The sequence below is a fragment of the Mustela putorius genome, unplaced genomic scaffold, assembly GCF_011764305.1.
Source record: "Mustela putorius furo isolate JIRA1106 unplaced genomic scaffold, ASM1176430v1.1 tig00003858_pilon_pilon_pilon, whole genome shotgun sequence".
Classification (NCBI taxonomy): Eukaryota; Metazoa; Chordata; class Mammalia; order Carnivora; family Mustelidae; genus Mustela; species Mustela putorius.
In genome coordinates this window covers 17386080-17404423 of record NW_025422010.1, presented here as the reverse complement: position 1 = coordinate 17404423, position 18344 = coordinate 17386080, and the positions used below count along the sequence as shown (strand labels likewise).

The following is an 18344-nucleotide window of genomic DNA, read 5'->3' as shown; positions in this document are numbered from 1 at the left end:
TCAAAGCTTCAGAGGACAGCCTAGCTCTCCTCGTAGGGACTAATGCAGCTGGTAACTTTAAGTTGAAGCCATTCTGAAGTTGAGCATTCTGAAAATCCTAGGGCCCTGAAGAATTATGCTAAATCTAATCTGCCTGTGCTCTAGAAATGGAACAACAAAGCCTAGATGACACCACGTTTGTTTACAAGTGATTGACTGAATATTTTAATCCCACTCTGAAACCACTGCTCAGAAAAAAGATTTCTTTCAAAATATTACTGCTCATTGCCAATACACCTGGTCACCCAAGAGCTCTGATGGAGATGTACAAAGAGATCAATGTGGCTTTCATGCCTGTTAACTTAACATTCCTTCTACATTCTGTAGCTCGTGGATGAAAAGGTAATTTTGTCTTTCAAGTCTTGTGATTTAAGAACTGTTTCATAAAGCCACAGCTGCCATAGAGAGAATTGTTCTGATGGATCAGAGGAAAGTTGATTGGAAACTTCTAGAAGTGATTCACCATTCTAGATGGCATTAGGAACATTCATGATTCATGGTAAGAAGTCAAAATATTAACATTACCAGAATTTCAGAAATTGATTCCAACACTCACGGGTGACTTTGAGGGGTTCTAGACTTCAGTGGAGGAAGTCACTGCAGATGTGGTGGAAACAGCAAGAGAAGCAGCATTAGAAGTGGAGCCTGAGGGTGTGCAAACTCATGATCAAATTTGAATGGGTGAAGAGTTGCTTCTAATGGATGAGCAAAGAGTGGTTTCTTGAGAGGGGATCTACGCGTGGTGAAAATGCTGTGAAGATTGTTGAGATGACGATAATGGGTTTAGAATCTTTCCTAAACAAAAGCAGTGGTTGGCTTTGAGAGGATTGACTCCAGTTTGGAAAGAAGTTCTATGGGTAAAATGCTGTCCAACAGCATTCATGCTACAGAGAAGTCATTTGTGAAAGGAAGAGTCAATCGATATGGCAAACTTCATGGTTGTCTTATTTTAAGAAATTGGCCCAGCCACCCCAAACCTGCGCAACCACCACCATGATCAGCAGCCAAAACATGGAGGCAAAATCCTCCCCCAGCAAAAAGATTGACTTCCTGAAGCTCAGATGATGTTTAGTATTTTTTAGCAACAACAACATTTGAAATTAAGGTATGTACATTATTTTTTCTTTCAGAATAATGTTGTGCATTTAATAGACTATAGTCTAGTGTAAACACAAGTTTTATATGCATGAGTTACCAAAAAATTCATTTGACTTACTCTATGGCAATATAGGTTTTTTTGCAGCATTCTGTCTCTGAGGTATACCTGCATGTAGATGTTATTTTATATAGCAAAACAAAGGCTATATTTCTTATAAGAGTGTCATGTGACCATTTATATCATTGTCTTTGTCATAATAAAGAATTAAAGTAAAAATATCTGAGTTTATGAACATCTGAATTATAAAATTCTGTATGCACATGATATAAACTGAAATTAGATTTGTATGTACAGACATGGAAAGGTAAGTACGATGTAAGAAAAGTCTGAAAAATTCCCTGTGGTTTTGTGTTGTGTCAACTTGGTTTTATACTAGAACTATGGTTTCCATAATTTTACATCCTTATGATAATAGATTTGAGTTGGCCAAAAGAGAAATGTATTTCAGAGTTAGTTAGGATATGGAAGTAATGCATCAGATATTACTCACTGAAGGTCCTCATAGTTAGATAAGGAGTCTTATCTCATTGTTTCTAATTTTAGGGCTCTAATTTAGAAATCCTAGCCAATCATTAATTATATTTCAATGTTCATGTTATTTTTTTCAAGGAAAATATTTTCAAAATCACCATTCATAAATGGTGTAAAAAAAAAAAAACTTCCTTCATTATGGGATAGTTTCTGTTATTGTATTCAAAGCATTTTTCTTTGCAAGCTCCCTCAGAGTCCTTTTTTTTTTTTTTCTTCAGTAGAGTCTACTCCCTACCTCAGAGCATGGCACATAAAATTGTTCACAATCAGTAATTCATCTGTTAATAATGCCTCATGAACTAGTAATCTCTATTTCTATAGGCTTCATGTATATTAATTATTAGTGTTCAATATATTCTTTTAGAATCCAAAAGGAGATTACAATTAAGTTTTATACATAGTTAGAACACAATTTATTATAATTGCTTCAAGTGTTGCTGTACTTCTGTCTAGATGGCATTTTTAACCTCTTTTCCAACTCCTGAGGGAATTTATATAATCACTTAGGATTTAAGTCTCAGGATTTCACAGCTTCCACCTATAAGTCTCACTTTCATTTAAAAAAAATTTTTCAGCCTCACTTTTAAAATCGTTCTTTCTTCTTTCTTTTTTTTTTTTTTTCATTATTTCTTATTTCGATTGCAATTTCTTTTCACATAAAATCAGTTCAGGCTTGAAGAAGCTTCCTGTTACTAAACTTCTATACATGAGGCTCCTTTATAATTCTGGCACTATTGCAGGCCCTATGTTTTTACTATTAAGTAATACAATTGACATCTAATCAACTAAGTTTAGAAAAAAATTTGGAGAAAAAAATGATGGTACAGGTTTTCTGTGTTAATACAGTGCTAGCCTTAGTCTTAGCCTGCATGATGATCCTAGTGCAGCTTTGCCTAGTCACCACTGCAACGTCAGTCAGGGGAGGCGGGATTATGCTGCGGTATCAAACAATTCCCCAGATCTCAGTGGCTTACAAACACAAAGGTTTATTTTTCTCTCACAGTGCGTGTCCCTTATGGACACAAAGCAGCAGCTTTGTTCCACATCCTATTCAGTCTGGAACCCTGGGTGATGGAGCACAGTCCATCTGGCACATCGAGGATTATCACCGCAAAGGAAAAGAGAACACGTGACCCACGAGTGAACTCTTCTGCCCAGACATCACACGTGTCACTTCCATTCATATCACACAGCCAAAGCAAGTCACAAGGCCAAACCTGCCATTAAGGGGGTGAGGATACATCATAGTCCAATAGGGAAGTGCAAGAAATACCAGAGAACAATAATGATCTTACTACAGTTTTTTCCTTTGACCTAAAATATAAAAGATTTTATACATGAGCACCTGAAATTAATATTGTTTTACTGAAAGAAAAATGTTTTTGCTTATCTATTACTTCCTATTTAATAGAGTCTCTTCCATTTTCCCGCTCTGGGCTGTATTTCTAAGAGTGACAAAAATTTAATGTTAGAAGTGCCGTAAGGACAGTCCAACTCAAGCTACTTACAGTATCAATATCCAGGGAAGACACTGCAACATATCCATGTCCTAAACTGCAGTTAGATACAAAGTAGGATAGAACCCAAGTCTCCCAGCTCATAATTGAATGCTTCTTCTACCACAGATAGTGCTTTGTTTCCAAAATTGAGTTATTAAGATGGTGTGATTTTTAGTAATTTAGAGCACATGGTATCATTCAGTATATAAAAAAATTATGGAAAACACTTGTTTTTTAAAGATTTTATTTCCTTTACCAGAGAGAGCGAGAGAGCATGCATAAGCAGGGGGGATAACAACAGGTAGACGGAGAAGCAGGCTCCCCACAGAGCAGAGAGCCCAATGCAGGACCTGATTCCAGGACCCTGGGATCATGACCTGAGGTGAAGGCAGATGCTTAACTGACTGAGCCTCCCAAGCACCCTTACAGGAAACATTTAACCATGTGTGGGGAAAAAAAATGTAAAGACGGAACTTGTGTTAGGATATCATTTTTACAACATATGCTTTTGTATAAGGAATCCTTTGGCTGCAAATAGAGAACCCAACCCAAACTGGTTAAAGAAGAGTAAATATATTGACTCACATAATTAAAACGTTTAGTGGAAAAGTTGACTTTGACCATGAATCCAGGGGCTTAAATGATATTATCAGAATCCTTATGTCTTTGGCTATTTTCTCCTCTGGGTCAACCTTCTACTAACACAGTCACTAAAGCACCAGGCTTCCATTCTAGAAGTGTAGTATCTCAGCCAAAAGCCTAATCAATCCAGGGACCTGGGGAAATCCTCTCACTGCTTGAGTCATATGTTCATCCTTGAGCCTATCACTATGGCAGAGGGAAGCAGAGTTCTGATTGGTTATGCCAGGTTCACGTGAGGTCAGATCCACATCCACTACCTGCACAGAGAGGGGACAAAGGGTAAGGGAAAAATCAAGAAAAAAATCTTTCCAACCAAGAAAGAAAAATCTTTCCATCAAGGCAAGAGGAAAAAGCATTACTGTTCCTCAGAGCTACCGGTTGCTCTAGTTCTCCATGGGGAAGACCAGGAAATTTCACAAAATTTTTATTTTTAAAAAAAGAGTAAAAACCATAAAATGGATTTGGTAAATAGGTGTATGGTGGAAAATAACATACAGGAATGATTACTACAAGAAATTTTAGCGTAAACATGATGAACTCTTCCGTGGAATCAAAGAACTCTGAATGTGAGGATGAAAAATAAATTGGGAATGAAAATACATGATTAAAAGAGTCTGTTTTTCTTTGGGAAGTGTCTACATATTTTTCTCCTGTTTCCCTCCCAACCACACCACCCACCACCAATCTTTGTTAACATATGCGTAGGTTTCTTAGAGAAGAAATATTTTAGTTTTGTTGCTATGGTTCCCAGGTGAGTCGCTAGCAGGAAAACAAGAACACCACTGTGATTTTTTGACAGTACATCCTGTCATAACCAAGAAAACACTTGAGAGCAAATGAACAATTTTAAACTACTGCTTTTGTCATTACAACCAGTTTTCCATTTTGATTTTCTGCTTCAGTGTTCCAGAAATTTTCCTCCAAATTACGTGATAGTCAAATCATTATTTACCTTATTGTTGATTTGTCAGAGAGAATACAGTAAAAACTTATACCTTCAAGTGCACTATTCAATCAATAAAATGAACTTCAAGATGTATGTTGATATTTAAAACAGAAAAAAAAGTGACTGAAATAAAAGTACCTTATATCTATCTTCCTTCCTTCCTTCCTTTCTTTCTTTCTCTCTCTCTCTCTTTCTTCTTTTATTTCCTTTCTTAGTGGGAGGCATGCCCAGCGTGAAGCCCAATGATGGGATTGAATTCACAATCTTCAGATCAAGACCTCAGTCGAGATCAAGAATCAGATGCTCAACCAACTGAGCCACTCAGGTGCCTCAGAGAGGGGAATTGTTTATTGAGGATACTGGCAACTTAGAAGTTTACAAGAATCTCAGACTTTGATTTCAAATTAGTTTAGAGAGAGGATAGACATTTCTGTACTGGATAATGAAATATTTCTTTCATAGTCACCTGATTTATTTTCCAGAATAGACATACCCCACCTCACTGTAAGAGCTGTGAAAGCAAAGGTCCATTTCAGAAATTTTGTAGATGCCTTTTCACATTTAAAAATCAAGTTATAGGGGTTCCTGGGTGGTCAGAAGATTAAGCCTCTGCCTTAAGCTCAGGTCATGATCTCAGGGTCCTGGGATCGAGCCCTGCATTGGGCTCCCTGCTCGGCAGTAAGCCTGCTTCCCCCAACCCCCTCCGGCCTCTCTGCCTACTTGTGATCTCTGTCTGTCAAATGAATAAATAAAATATTTTTTAAAAAATCAAGCTATACTAGATAGTTTGAAACTTTAATATGTTAAATAAGTAAATATGCATGGGCACCAGTTTTAAATAATTTAAAGGGATACCTAAATAATTATACTTGATTAAAACCTTATCAAAAATAGTTTTGCTTATGAGTATAATACCAGATATATCATACTTAAAAATTGTTTACATAATTAAAGATGAGTAATGAAGGAACAGGAGCTGGGGTTGTAGTAAGAAGTGATTGAAGGATATTTTACTCATTTCATAAGTAATGGTATTGCTAGACTTGTCTAATATCAATATCCTTGAATACAACATGCTTTTGACCAATTTTACATGCTTTTGTGGGGAAAAAAATTGTTGGTGAAGCTTTGGCATTATTTTACTTATACTGTAAGTTATATTTAGTTATTTTTGTCTCTTTTGATCAAGGCCAAAGACTCACTATAAGGATCATGTGTTAGATGCCACCCTACACCACCCCACAAAGAATCCCACAAATCTAGGCAATGGACCTTAAAACAATGAGAAATGGGACAAGATTAAGCTGGAGTTTTGGAAATGCATAAGCAATCTGGAATAGAAGTTAGCATCAATGTAAATTTATTGATGGAGAAAGAAAGAAAGAATATACAATTGCATATATGTGTATGGACTATTTCACTCCGAGTACTGCTCAACCAGAACTTCATTCAGACTCCAGAATTCATTTATTTTTACAAAAAATATTAGGTATGGGGGCACCTGGGTGGCTCAGTGGGTTAAAGCCTCTGCCTTCTGTTCAGGTCATGATCCCAGGGTCCTGAGATTGAGCCTCACATCCGGCTCTCTGCTCGGCAGGGAGCCTGCTTCCTCCTCTCTCTCTCTCTGCCTGCCTCTCTGCCTCCTTGTGATCTCTGTCTGTCAAATAAATAAATAAAATCTTTTTTTTTTAAAGATTTTTATTTATTTATTTGACAGACAGAGATCACAAGGAGGCAGAGAGGCAGGAACAGAGAGAGGAGAGGCAGGCTCCCTGCCGAGCAGAGAGCCCGATGTGGGTCTCGATCCCAGGACCCTGGGATCACGGCCTGAGCTGAAGGCAGAGGCTTTAATCCACTGAGCCACCCAGGCACCCCAATAAATAAAATCTTTTAAAAAAATATTAGGTATAAAGGAAAACAAATGATGCCACTAAGAAGCAAACCAACAACTCTAGAATGTGGGACATTTTATAGTATGGAACAATTTACCTGGCTTTTTAAAAAGTCAATAAAAAATTAAAAATAAAGTGAGGGAGGGAAAAGCGGGAGCTGCTTTATTTTAAAAGAAAACTGGGAGAAATAACATAATGTAATACATGGATTTCATTAAATCCTGATTCTAGAAAGAACCAACCAAACAAACAAACATTTGAAGTCAATTGTAGATATTTCCAAGAAATTATTATTTTGTTAAGTGACATTGTGGCTATATAAGAAAAATCCATATATTTTTAAAGATGCTTACCTGAGGAAATATTTATTTATTTACTTAACTAAGAAAATAAAGAGGGAAAAAGGTAGATGAAGCAATTAAGCAAATGTTGAATTTTGGTTAAGTCTGGATACTGGTAATATAGACGTTCATTGTACTAACTGGCATTATGATTTTATTCTACATTATGATTTTATTCTACATTAATTTAATTTTATAAAGAAGCCTTTAAAGACTTTGCAGTTAGGCTGGGTACTTGTTTGGGATCAAAGAGCAAAAAACTAAATGCAATCAATGCATGATCCTGGAGTGGATCCGGGACTAGAAAAGAATTGCAATAAATTGCACAATTCGAGGAATGCCTACATATTAGGTAATAGTGTTATTGTATTAATGTTGAATATCTTGATTTTGGTAATTGTGCTATGGTTATTTAAGTGAGTGTCCCTGTTCCTAGGGAACATACACCGAAGTCTTTAGGCCTAAAGGGACATTGTATGTACAACTTACTCTCAAGTGATTCAGAAAAAGCATGAGAGTGTATTTAGATGATTGATGGGTAGAAAAGGCCATATGGCAAAATGTTAACAACTGATGAATCTGAGTGAAGGGTAAATAGTTCTTTGTATTATTCTTGCAAATTTACTGTAAATTTGAAATTATTTCAAAACAATAAGTTGTCATTAAAACAGTCATGACAACAAAAGAATTAGTATGAAGGAAAAAATCTGTTTTTTAGGGTACCTGGGTAGCTGAGTCAGTTAAGCGTCTGAGTCTTGATCTCTGCTCAGGTCATGACCTCAGGGTCGTGAGATTGAGTGAGCCCTGTGTTGGGCTCTGCGCTCAGTGCAGAGTCTGCTTCTCCCTCTGCCCCTCCCTCTCTTCTCGTGTTCTCTTTCTCTAAAATAAGTAAATAAATAAAATCTTTAAAATAAAACTTTAAAAAATTCTAATTTCTTTAAAAAGGCCAAAAAATTATGAATATAATATAGGCAAATATTACACAAATCAAGATAAAAAATTATTTTAAAAAGCCAATAATTAATCCTGAAAATGTAAAATATCATTGTTAAAATACAAAAGAATAGATGGGAAAAACTGTAGACTAGGCATAATCAAAGAAAGAATAAATGATACAGAAGATAGTACTGAGCATTCAGATAGAGTTTACCACAGGGAGATAAAAAGATTAAAAATATGAAAGACCAGAAAAGAGAAATGAAGGATAGGAAATTTTCAACAAAACTGCTATTATAATTCCCAAAGAGAGAATAAGTAATATTAAAAAATGTAAGTCCTTAGTTCAAGAGTTTATCCCTTGTATTGAGAAGGATAAATTAAAAGAAATACACACCCAGACATATTCTAAGAGTTACCAGAAAGAAAAGACAATACCTACAAAATAACAAACTAAAAAATAAAGTCACTGGGAGTCTGGGTGGCTCAGTGGGTTAAAGCCTCTGCCTTTGGCTCAGGTCATGATCCCAGGGTCCTGGATTGAGTCTGCTCAGCGGGGAGCCTGCTTCTCTGTCTCTCTCTGCCTAGCTCTCTGTCTACTTGTGGTCTCTGTCTGTCAAATAAATAAAATCTTAAAAAAAAAAAAAGTTTCAGGGCATCTGGGTGGCTCAGTGGGTTAAAGCCTCTGCCTTCAGCTCAGGTCATGATCTCAGAGTCCTAGAATCAAGTCCCGCATCAGGCTCTCTGCACAGGGGGGAGCCTGCTTCCCCCTCTCTCTCTGCCTGCCTCTCTGCCTACTTGTGATCTCTGTCTGTCAAATAAATAAAGAAAAATCTTTAAAAAAAATAAAGTCTCATCAGCAAGATGATAAAAGACAATGAAATAATATCTTCAAAGTGCCAAGGGAAAATTACATCAATTTGCTAATCCCCATTGGTTAAGATAGCATCAAGAATAAGATTAAAATAAAGATATTTGCAGTTAAATATAGAATAAAAGGATTCACCATTTTCAGAAACTCACTAGAAAAAATATTAAAGTTGTACAGTACTTAAGGAAGAGAGCTCATCACCTATGTAGGGTGGTTTAGGTGATATAGTTTAGTGGAGACTGAAAGGATTCTTAAGTGAGATGATATTAATCGTAGGATGGAAGAATTCCCTTATCTAATCAGCATCATCCCAAGCAGACTGTCATTGTCATCACCTCCTTCTTGCTTCCTGGCCCCCTGGAGCTACTCTGGTTTTTGTCCATTTCTTGTTGATATCATAATATTCTTAGTTTCTGTTGTTGATAATCATTTAGTTCGTAAGAGTGTTGAATGGCTGGAAGATACTGGAATGTGGAAGGGGAGATACAAAGGGGTGGGGAAAGCTGTATCCTTATCTGATGCAGTTGCAGTCAAGAAACTCCTAAGGTTCGAAGAACGGGAAATGGAGGTTTAAGTAGGTGACCGATTTTAAAGTAACCAATAAAGGAATTATAACTATAAAAATTGGAAGAAGGTGGGCAAACGGGAAGAGGAGGTGGATAGCTCAGAAAAAGCCATATCCTCATATTTTATAAGGGGTATTAATTGATATTGCTTAAACTTGATAAGTAAACAAATAGAGTTTTAAACACATTATTTAGAATTATGAAGGTGACCACAAAGAAGTTCTAAAATCATAAAAGGTTAAAGTCAGTTGCCTGTGAGAAGTAGGTTTGAGGATGGGATGGGGAGAGAGAGAGTTTCATTTATCTTTAAATATTTTCCTGTCATGTTGGAATGTTAAACCTTGTACGTGTATTACTTTACTAATTGTAAAAGTAGAAAACAGTGAAGTGGCTTTTCTGCTTTGATGAACAGGGATCCCTATGTAAGAATCATTGACAGGTCAAATGATTGCTCTGGAATGAGAGATAATCTGGGAAAATCTAACATATGGAAATTTCAATATAACTTTTCTTGTTTGTGGTGGCATGTGGCTTTAAGGAGCTAGAAAATCCCACGTAACTGCGATGAAATGTTTTATCCCAGCACTCAGGCTCTATAATCACATCCCATTTTACCCACCCCACGTTATCTACTGCCACAGCCCCGTGTGTGTCTTCTGCTCTATTCTAGTCGGTTTCCTTCCTACCCTCCACATACAGTTATTACCTACTTTAATATTTTTTCTACATTTTCTGGTAGACCATGAACTCCTGCAATGCAAGGCCCATGAGTAGACAATCAACAAGAAATTATTAAATGAATGAATTTGATTGCTTTGAGGTTTTGCTTTTTCTGTTTCTCTAGAATCCTTCTGTCCCCGACTGCCTCCCACTTGCTTCAGTTTCTTTCTGCTCGGAAAGCCTATCACCAACACATGTAATCCACTGTTGAGCAAATATGTAAGATGCCTACTCCTTCCTAGGTCTGTGGCAGACCTTGAGCATACAGAAATGGAAAAGAGGGGGGTAGATAATACACAGATAGTTAGTGATCTAATTACTTCAGAGTACACTATGATCCTGAATTCTCTAACTGAATTAACTATGAAATATTTCTGAAGGAAGAACAAAGAAGTATTCACAGCCTAGATGGAAGGATGAAATATATCTGTTATATGCATACATAGAAAACACAGTAACTATTAAATGTTAAATGAATTATGCAAAAAGCAATTGCTCAGAGACTTTGCAGTTTGTATTATGGAGGTGAGATGTGAGTAAGTGGAGAGGAAGTGGGGAGAACTTGATTCCAATATTTAAATCATTAAATTTAAATGATTAGTTGACTTTTGGGGACAAAAAATGGAAGACAAGAAAGCATGATTGAATTTAATGGTGGCAGAATGTATGGGTAGGGAAATGTTGAGCCAGAACTGTTTGCATCTGGTTGTGCAGAATTTTGTTTTTGAAAGAAACCTTTTTAAAAAAGATTTTATTTATTTATTTGAGAGGGAGAGCACCAGAGGAGAGGTAGAGGGAGAGGGAGAAGCAGACTCCCTGCTGAGCAGGAGCCTGATACGGGGCTAGATCCCAGGACCTTGAGACCATGACCTGAGTCAAAGGTAGACGCTTAACCGACTGAGTCGCCCAGGCACCCTGAAAGAAACTTTTTGAAGATGAGGATTACGAATCATTTGCTTCGCCTGTTTTAGGTTCACTAAGTAAAGCTTCTGGAGCTGAACTTAGCCTAGAAGTAGATGTATAAACATATCAGTGCACCTGGTATTTGTTCAGCTCTATTTGGTCATTATTCCCAACGTATATGTACTCAACTAATGGTTTAAGTCTTATGACAATGACATGAAAAGAAGGGTCATCTGTACCCCAATGTTTATAGCAGCAATGGCCACGGTCGCCAAACTATGGAAAGAAACAAGATGCCCTTCAACGGACGAATGGAAAAAGAAGATGTGGTCCATATACACTATGGAGTATTATGCGTCCATCAGAAAGGATGAATACCCGGGGCGCCTGGGTGGCTCAGTGGATTGGGCCGCTGCCTTCGGCTCAGGTCATGATCTCAGTGTTCTGGGATCGAGCCCCGCATCGGGCTCTTTGCTCGGCGGGAGCCTGCTTCTCTCTCTCTCTCTGCCTGACTCTCCGCCGACTTGTGATCTCTCTCTGTCAAATAAATAAATAAAATATTAAGAAAAAAAGAAACGATGAATACCCAACTTTTGTAGCAACATGGATGGGACTGGAAGAGATTATGCTGAGTGAAATAAGTCAAGCTGAGAGAGTCAATTATCATATGGTTCCACTTATTTGTGGAGCATAACAAATATCATGGAGGACAAGGGGTGTTAGAGAGGAGAAGGGAGTTGGGGTAAATTGGAAGGGGAGGTGAATCATGAGAGACTATGGACTCTGAAAAACAATCTGAGGGGTTTGAAGTGGCAGGGGAGTGGGAGGTTGGGGTACAAGGTGGTGGGTATTAGAGAGGGCACAGATTGCATGGAGCACTGGGTGTGGTGAAAAAATAATGAATATTGCTTTTCTGAAAATAAATAATTTAATTAAAAAAATTAAAAAATAAATCTTATGACAATGAGCATCCGGAGACAAATAATATAATTTTCATTTTACAGGTGAGAAAATTAAACACCTAGGAATTTTGTCACATGTCTTAAGAAAACTTCATAAGCTTGAAGATTACTTACAAAGGAATTCAACATTTTTCCACCTAAGTCCATTTTCTCCTTCTTGCATAATGGTAGAGTGTAAGCTTGAGTAATACCCCTGCCCTGTCAGAGACTACATTTCCCAGAACTCCATACAGTTAGGCCATAAAACTGTTTGCACCAATGGAATGTGAATTGGAAGTGATTTATGCACATCCCTCCCATTACTTTCGCTTAAAAAGAGATTGCTACCCTGCGCTTTTTTTTCCCCTTCCATTTCTTCTTCCTGGGAGCTGAATCTCAGATGTACCTGCAGTCCATCCTCAAACAATTAGGAAAAGACAAGTCCCTCAATGCCTTACTGCTCAAAATAGTGTGTTAGTATCTTAAATTTCTTTAAAAAAAAACAACACTTTTTTTTAAAAGATTTTATTTATTTATTTGACAGAGAGAGATCACAAGTAGGCAGAGAGGCAGGCAGAGAGAGAGAGGAGGAAGCAGGCTCCCTGCTGAGCAGAGAGCCCGATGCGGGACTCGATCCCAGGACCCTGAGATCATGACCTGAGCAGAAGGCAGCGGCTTAACCCACTGAGCCACCCAGGCGCCCCAGTATCTTAAATTTCATCGAGGAACAAGGAACTACTGAATCAGAATCTTCATTTTAACAAGCTCTCAGGTGATTCCCATTCACATTAAACTTAGAGAAGTGCTGCTTTTGGAGATAGCAGAAGAACTATATGGTGGAATGTTGGTTTTTGAATAACCTCGTGAAGTATAGCCATTGCTTTCCCTACCACTCCTCCACAACCTGTTATCTTCTTTGAGCTATTGAATTTTAGGGTCTTTTTGTTATAGTAGCATAAGATTCAGCCTAACATAATTTGCTTCATCTGTTGAGCTAAAAGTAGGGCATGCATTCATTTAGGAATTCATTAGGAAATACTTATGAACATATTTTATAGGCAAATACTGTTCCAAGATAGATTTATATGTATAAATATATATAAAATAAACAATATTATATATGTATATATATTTGGTATGTAAATAATTTAGATTTTATGCATATAAATATGTTCTCATAGAAAAATAAGTCATTTGGATAATGTATATTTATTTCCAAATTATTTAAAGCTGGGCTTCTCCCCTCGAGTTTATAATTTAGTAGAGGAAAAAAGACATAAGAATATAAAAATTACAGAAACTACCAGAAAGTGTATTGGATATTGCTAGTTTGGGTGTTGTTTTTTGTTTGTTTAGTTTTGTTTTCATAGGACAAAATAATGCTCCCCTAAAGATATCTTAATGTCTTAATCTCCTGAACCCATGAATATGTTACCTTGTATGTCAAAAGGAAGTCTGCAGAGTGTGATTAAATTAAGGATTTTAAAATGAGAAGATTACCCTGAGTTATCCAGGTGGAACCAATGGAATATAGCATCCTTATAAAGAGGAAGGCAGAGGATCAGAGTGAGAGGCAGAGCTATGAGGATGGAAGCAGGGCTCGAAGGGATGGCATTGCTGGAAGGGGACAGGGAGACATGGAATGTGGGCATCCTCTAGTATCTGGAAAAGGTAAGAACTGCATTCTCCCCTACAGCTGGAAAGAGTACAATCTTACCAATACCTAAAGATTGAGACCACTGTTGAACTCTGTTGGCTGGAGCAGTGAGATGATACATTTGTTTTGTCCAGGCCACTTAGTTTGTGATAATCTGTTACAGTAGCAATAGAAGACAAATACACGGTTATTGCATTTTGGGCAGCCCACATCCTGTATCCCAATACGTCTACATGGGAGGCAGAGCCAGACAATCCTTTCCTCATCATTAGCTAATTATATATTGGGTTTTTTTTTTAAGATTTTATTTATTTATTTGAGGGAGAGAGGGAGATTGAGAGAAAGAGTGTGAGGAGGGTCAGAGGGAAAAGTAGACTCCCCACCAACCAGGGAGCCCAATGAGGGACTCAATCCCAGAATCCTGGGATCATGACCTGAGCCGAAAACTGATGTGTAACCGACTGAGCCACTCAGGCACCCTAATTATATATTCTTAATCAGGACACAGAATCTTGAGGGATTGAGGTGGAAAAGGAATTAGAAATTACTCATGGAGGTGTTGGCAGAAGTGGCCAGAGTGTTTTTGTGACATGACCTTGCCTGTGTTCGCTGCTACTCCTTGGTTCCTATTCATTATCTGTGATTAGTTCACAGGTGTTCCTACTGATTCTGTTAGCTTACCCTATATTCTACCAATCAATTCCTCCCACTGTTTACAGCCAAGAGCTCTAATTCAGAGAGCCATGGAGTTAATTTGTGCACATTTATTTCATTTTAAAAGGCTTTATTTTTTAGTAGTCTTTACACCCAACATGGGGTTTGAACTCATGACCCAAGATCAAGAGTCCCATACTCTACTGATTGAGCCAGCCAAGTGCCCCCCCAACCTGTGCATATTTCAATATACCTATTAGATTCTCAGTCTTATGAGGGCAAGATCTTTGTTTGATTTCATCTGTGTATTTACAGATTCTGTGTTGAGTGTTCTGCACATAATATGTACTTGTTGAATAAGAGGATCAAACAGTTACAATGTAATACCACTTGATGGAAAGGGGTAATTGTAGGAGGACGCTTTAAGTACAGATGAAAGAATTACCATTAAACAGAGACCTTAAAGTTGGGTAGGATTTCTATTAGCTGGATAAGGAGGGGGCATTTTATGCAAGCTACCATAGGTAGTTCACCAATAAAAACTATTCTGCTGGACTATCTGCTCAGCAGGGAGCCTGCTTCCCCCACCCCTGCCTACTCTCTCTCTGTCAAATAAAAAAATAAAATATTTTAAGAAAAACTATACTGATACTTGTCTATATTTCACCAACATTATTTATTTATTTACAAGCATGCAGGTTAAGATATTACTAATATATTCATTATTTAAAGAGGTCAATCTTAAGCAGAAGATTCCATCCATTAGACATATAGAGACCAGGGCTTAGTAACAGACAGTATATAGGGTAAATTTACTATCATCTACTGTTCCTGCTGACATCCGGGAAGGCTAGCTATGCAAATTTCCTTTCATGCTTCCTTTTATTTATTTATTTATTTAGAAACATCTTATTTATTTATTTGACAGATCAAGATCAGAGAGGCAGAGAGGCAGGCTCCCTGTTGAGCAGAGCGCCCAATGTGGGGCTCAATCCCAGGTCCTGGGATCTTGACCTGAGCTGAAGGCAGAGGTTTTACCCACTGAGCCACCCAGGCACCCCTCATACTTCCTTTTAGTTGCTAGCACTGGTCCACATCTTTACTCTGTTCCATTTGTCTTAAACTCAGGTTCTTGATCCTACAACCAGGAAAGAAGTTAGTTTTACTGAAGCATTGGTCAATGTGAGTGAAAATGGACTTGTTCTGGAAGACTCTCTGGGTGTGTATAGAATGAGTTAAGTTTAAAACTGGTTGCTCTCACATCCAGTTCTCATAGCATCAAATAATTCCAGATTGCCTACAGAACAGCCATGATTTCTGTTCATAGGTTGGTGGGGGAATACGGACATTAAAGAAACATAGGTTTGATGAAAGTTACTGGAGGGAAAACAGGGTACAATGAGAGCACAGTATAGGGAGGATTTGCAGAGTCATCTTTCCATCTTTAGGACCTCCCTTAATGTGAACAACATACAGAGCAACAAAGATTTTTCCCATAAGGGATCTTTCTTATATATATATATTTTAAAAAAAGATTTTATTTATTTATTTGACAGAAATATGGCAAGAGAGGGAATACAAGCAGGGTCAGAGGGAGAGGGAGAAGCAGGCTTCCTGCTGAGCAAGGATTCCAATGCAGGGCTCCATCCCAGGACCCTGGGATCATGACCTGAGCCGAAGGCAGTGGCTCAACCGACTAAGCCACCCAGGCACCCCTCCAATATATTTTTAAATATATATTTTAGGAAAAAGAAACAAGCCAAGAACAAGACTCTTAATTATAGAGAGAACAATGGGATGGTTACTAGAGGGGATGAGGGTCAGGAGTGGGAGAAACAGGTGATGGGGTCAAGAAGTCCATGTGTGATAAGCACTGTGTGTTTGTTGTATGGAATTGTTGACTCGCTGTATTTTATATCCCAAACTAATAGAGCACTGTATGGTAACTACACTGGAATTAAAATTAAATAAAAAGATATATTTTATAGAAGTATATGACTGAACATTTGGGAAATAGAGAATAAAGCTACCCATGGTCTGGTGCTCTAACCATACCCTACAAAATCCCTCTGGAGTTTTTATTGTGTAATCTGTAATTGCTATACTAGGTGCAATGCACTGTGCTAAGCATCTTCTATATGTATCTTACTTAATCTTCAGAAGAATCCTATAATACAGCTATTATTCTTGATTTCAAAGACGGAAACTGGAGTTGAGAGGTCACACAGCTAGTAATAACTGGATGCAGGCGAGTCTTTATGACTGTTAATTTTAAATTTAGGTACTTGCAATCATAATGCTCAGTAAGTTTGATAAACTGTTTCCCCTGAATATTACATCACTTTAGAAGATACTCTAGGGGTGCCTGGGTGGCTCAGTGGGTTAAAGCCTCTGCCTTCAGCTCAGGTCATGATCCCAGGGTTCGGGATCGAGCCCTGCATCCGGCTCTGTGTGCATCAGGGAGCCTGCTTCCTCCTCTCTCTCTGCCTGCCTCTCTGCCTACTTGTGATCTCTGTCTGTCAAATAAATAAATAAAATCTTTTAAAAAAATTCTATAGCATCGTTGTGTTGTTTCCATCACATTTTGGATCCTATGCTCATATGTCTTGATGTAGTGAAGGGTGAATAAGACTCCTGATGTATATTCATAAAATTGGTCTCTGAATGGGTTGTAGCGTTTTGAAATGTGGACAATTTACGTCTTAAATTATGGACAGTTTCAACACTTTTGCAGCATTTAGAATAGTAATAAAGCCTGTATGAGGCAAGAAAGTACCCCAAATTTGACGTGAATTTCTTTGAAATTTCTCCTTTAACTTATAAGCTCTACTTCTCAACTAGAATGCTTGAAATTACCTTTCCCATGACAATTTTGAGTTTGAAGAGGCCTCAGAAACAATCCAGTTGAATTCCCTTTTTCCAGATTGGGGAAACCGGTCCAAGACAAGTAAGTGAAAGGCTATGGGCAACTCTCACCATCGTAGGGCATTTTATTTAATTATTTTCTTTTTAATTATTTTAATTTTTTCTTCTCACTGGATTCAACCTGGAGTCCAAACCGGTTTTGAGGAACAACAGTAACACATTACAATCCAGGCAGACCTATCTCTGCAGCATTCAAAGTCTTCTGACACGCATTTTGTCACAAAATCCTAAAAGGGAGAGCGGGGTATTTTTTATTAAGTAGACCCAGGTGACGGGGGTGGGGGGGGGTGGGGGGGTTGGAGCAAGGCCTGAGGTATTTTTTTTACCGGGTATATGAACAAGGGGAAAGAAACGCCCAGCTCCAATCGAAGCCCTCTTTCGAAAAAGGGGAGAAAGACTTTCTTAAAAGGACAGCTGCGGGGCACATGGCTGGCATCCAGCGGGGGCCAGGAGGACAGGGCCAGCCCACTTTGTGGCGGGCGCGGGCAGCACAGGGCAATGCGCAGGCGTGCACCTGTACTGGCGCCGGGGCCGCGTGCCCGCGCCTGCCCGCCGCCGCGCGCGGCTCCGCTCCCACCTCCCTCAGCTCTCCACCTTGCAGGCCCCGCCTCGCTGGCTCTACGCGCCGGGGCTTCTCCTGCAGTCGCCCTGTGGTTCCGCGGCGGGCAAACTGCGTGTTGCTGCGTCATCGCCAGTGGCCGGTTTGAATGAGACTCTCGTCGCACCCGTGCTGCCGCCACTACCGCGCCTCTGCCTTGGCCGCCGCCACAGCTACATCGCGTTCCTCTCCCTTCGTTGCCCTTGCCAGGCCCAGCCTTCCTGCACCGCCGCCGCCTCTTCCGCCGCCATGCCGCTTTATTCCGGTGAGCTCCTTCCTCGCCCTGCACTTCCGTCCTGCGCTAGGCCTCTGAGTAGGCCGGGCCTGCGGGGCCAGCACCCGGCTGAGCATGGGGCTGGGGAGGGGACGGTCAGGCATTGGCTGGGGCTACTGCGGCGGGCGACGACCGTGGCCCCTTCCTCTCCATCTGCTGTTGCCGAGCTCTGCAACCTGAGGGATCGCTGTCCCCTCCGGCCCGAGTGGGTGGGAGTGGGGATGGGGAGCGCGAGTCAGCTTCTGGGAGT

General features: G+C 39.1%; 1 protein-coding gene across 1 annotated transcript in view; it reads left to right on the top strand.

The window, feature by feature from the left end:
* The first annotated feature begins 18162 nt into the window (after positions 1 to 18162).
* The window catches only part of USP14 (ubiquitin specific peptidase 14), a 44174-nt gene continuing 43992 nt past the window's right edge, over positions 18163 to 18344 (top strand). Inside the window, exon 1 of the mRNA XM_013051441.2 lies at positions 18163 to 18299. The gene's annotated coding sequence lies outside the window, so the exon portion shown is untranslated. The remainder of the gene's footprint in view (positions 18300 to 18344) is intronic.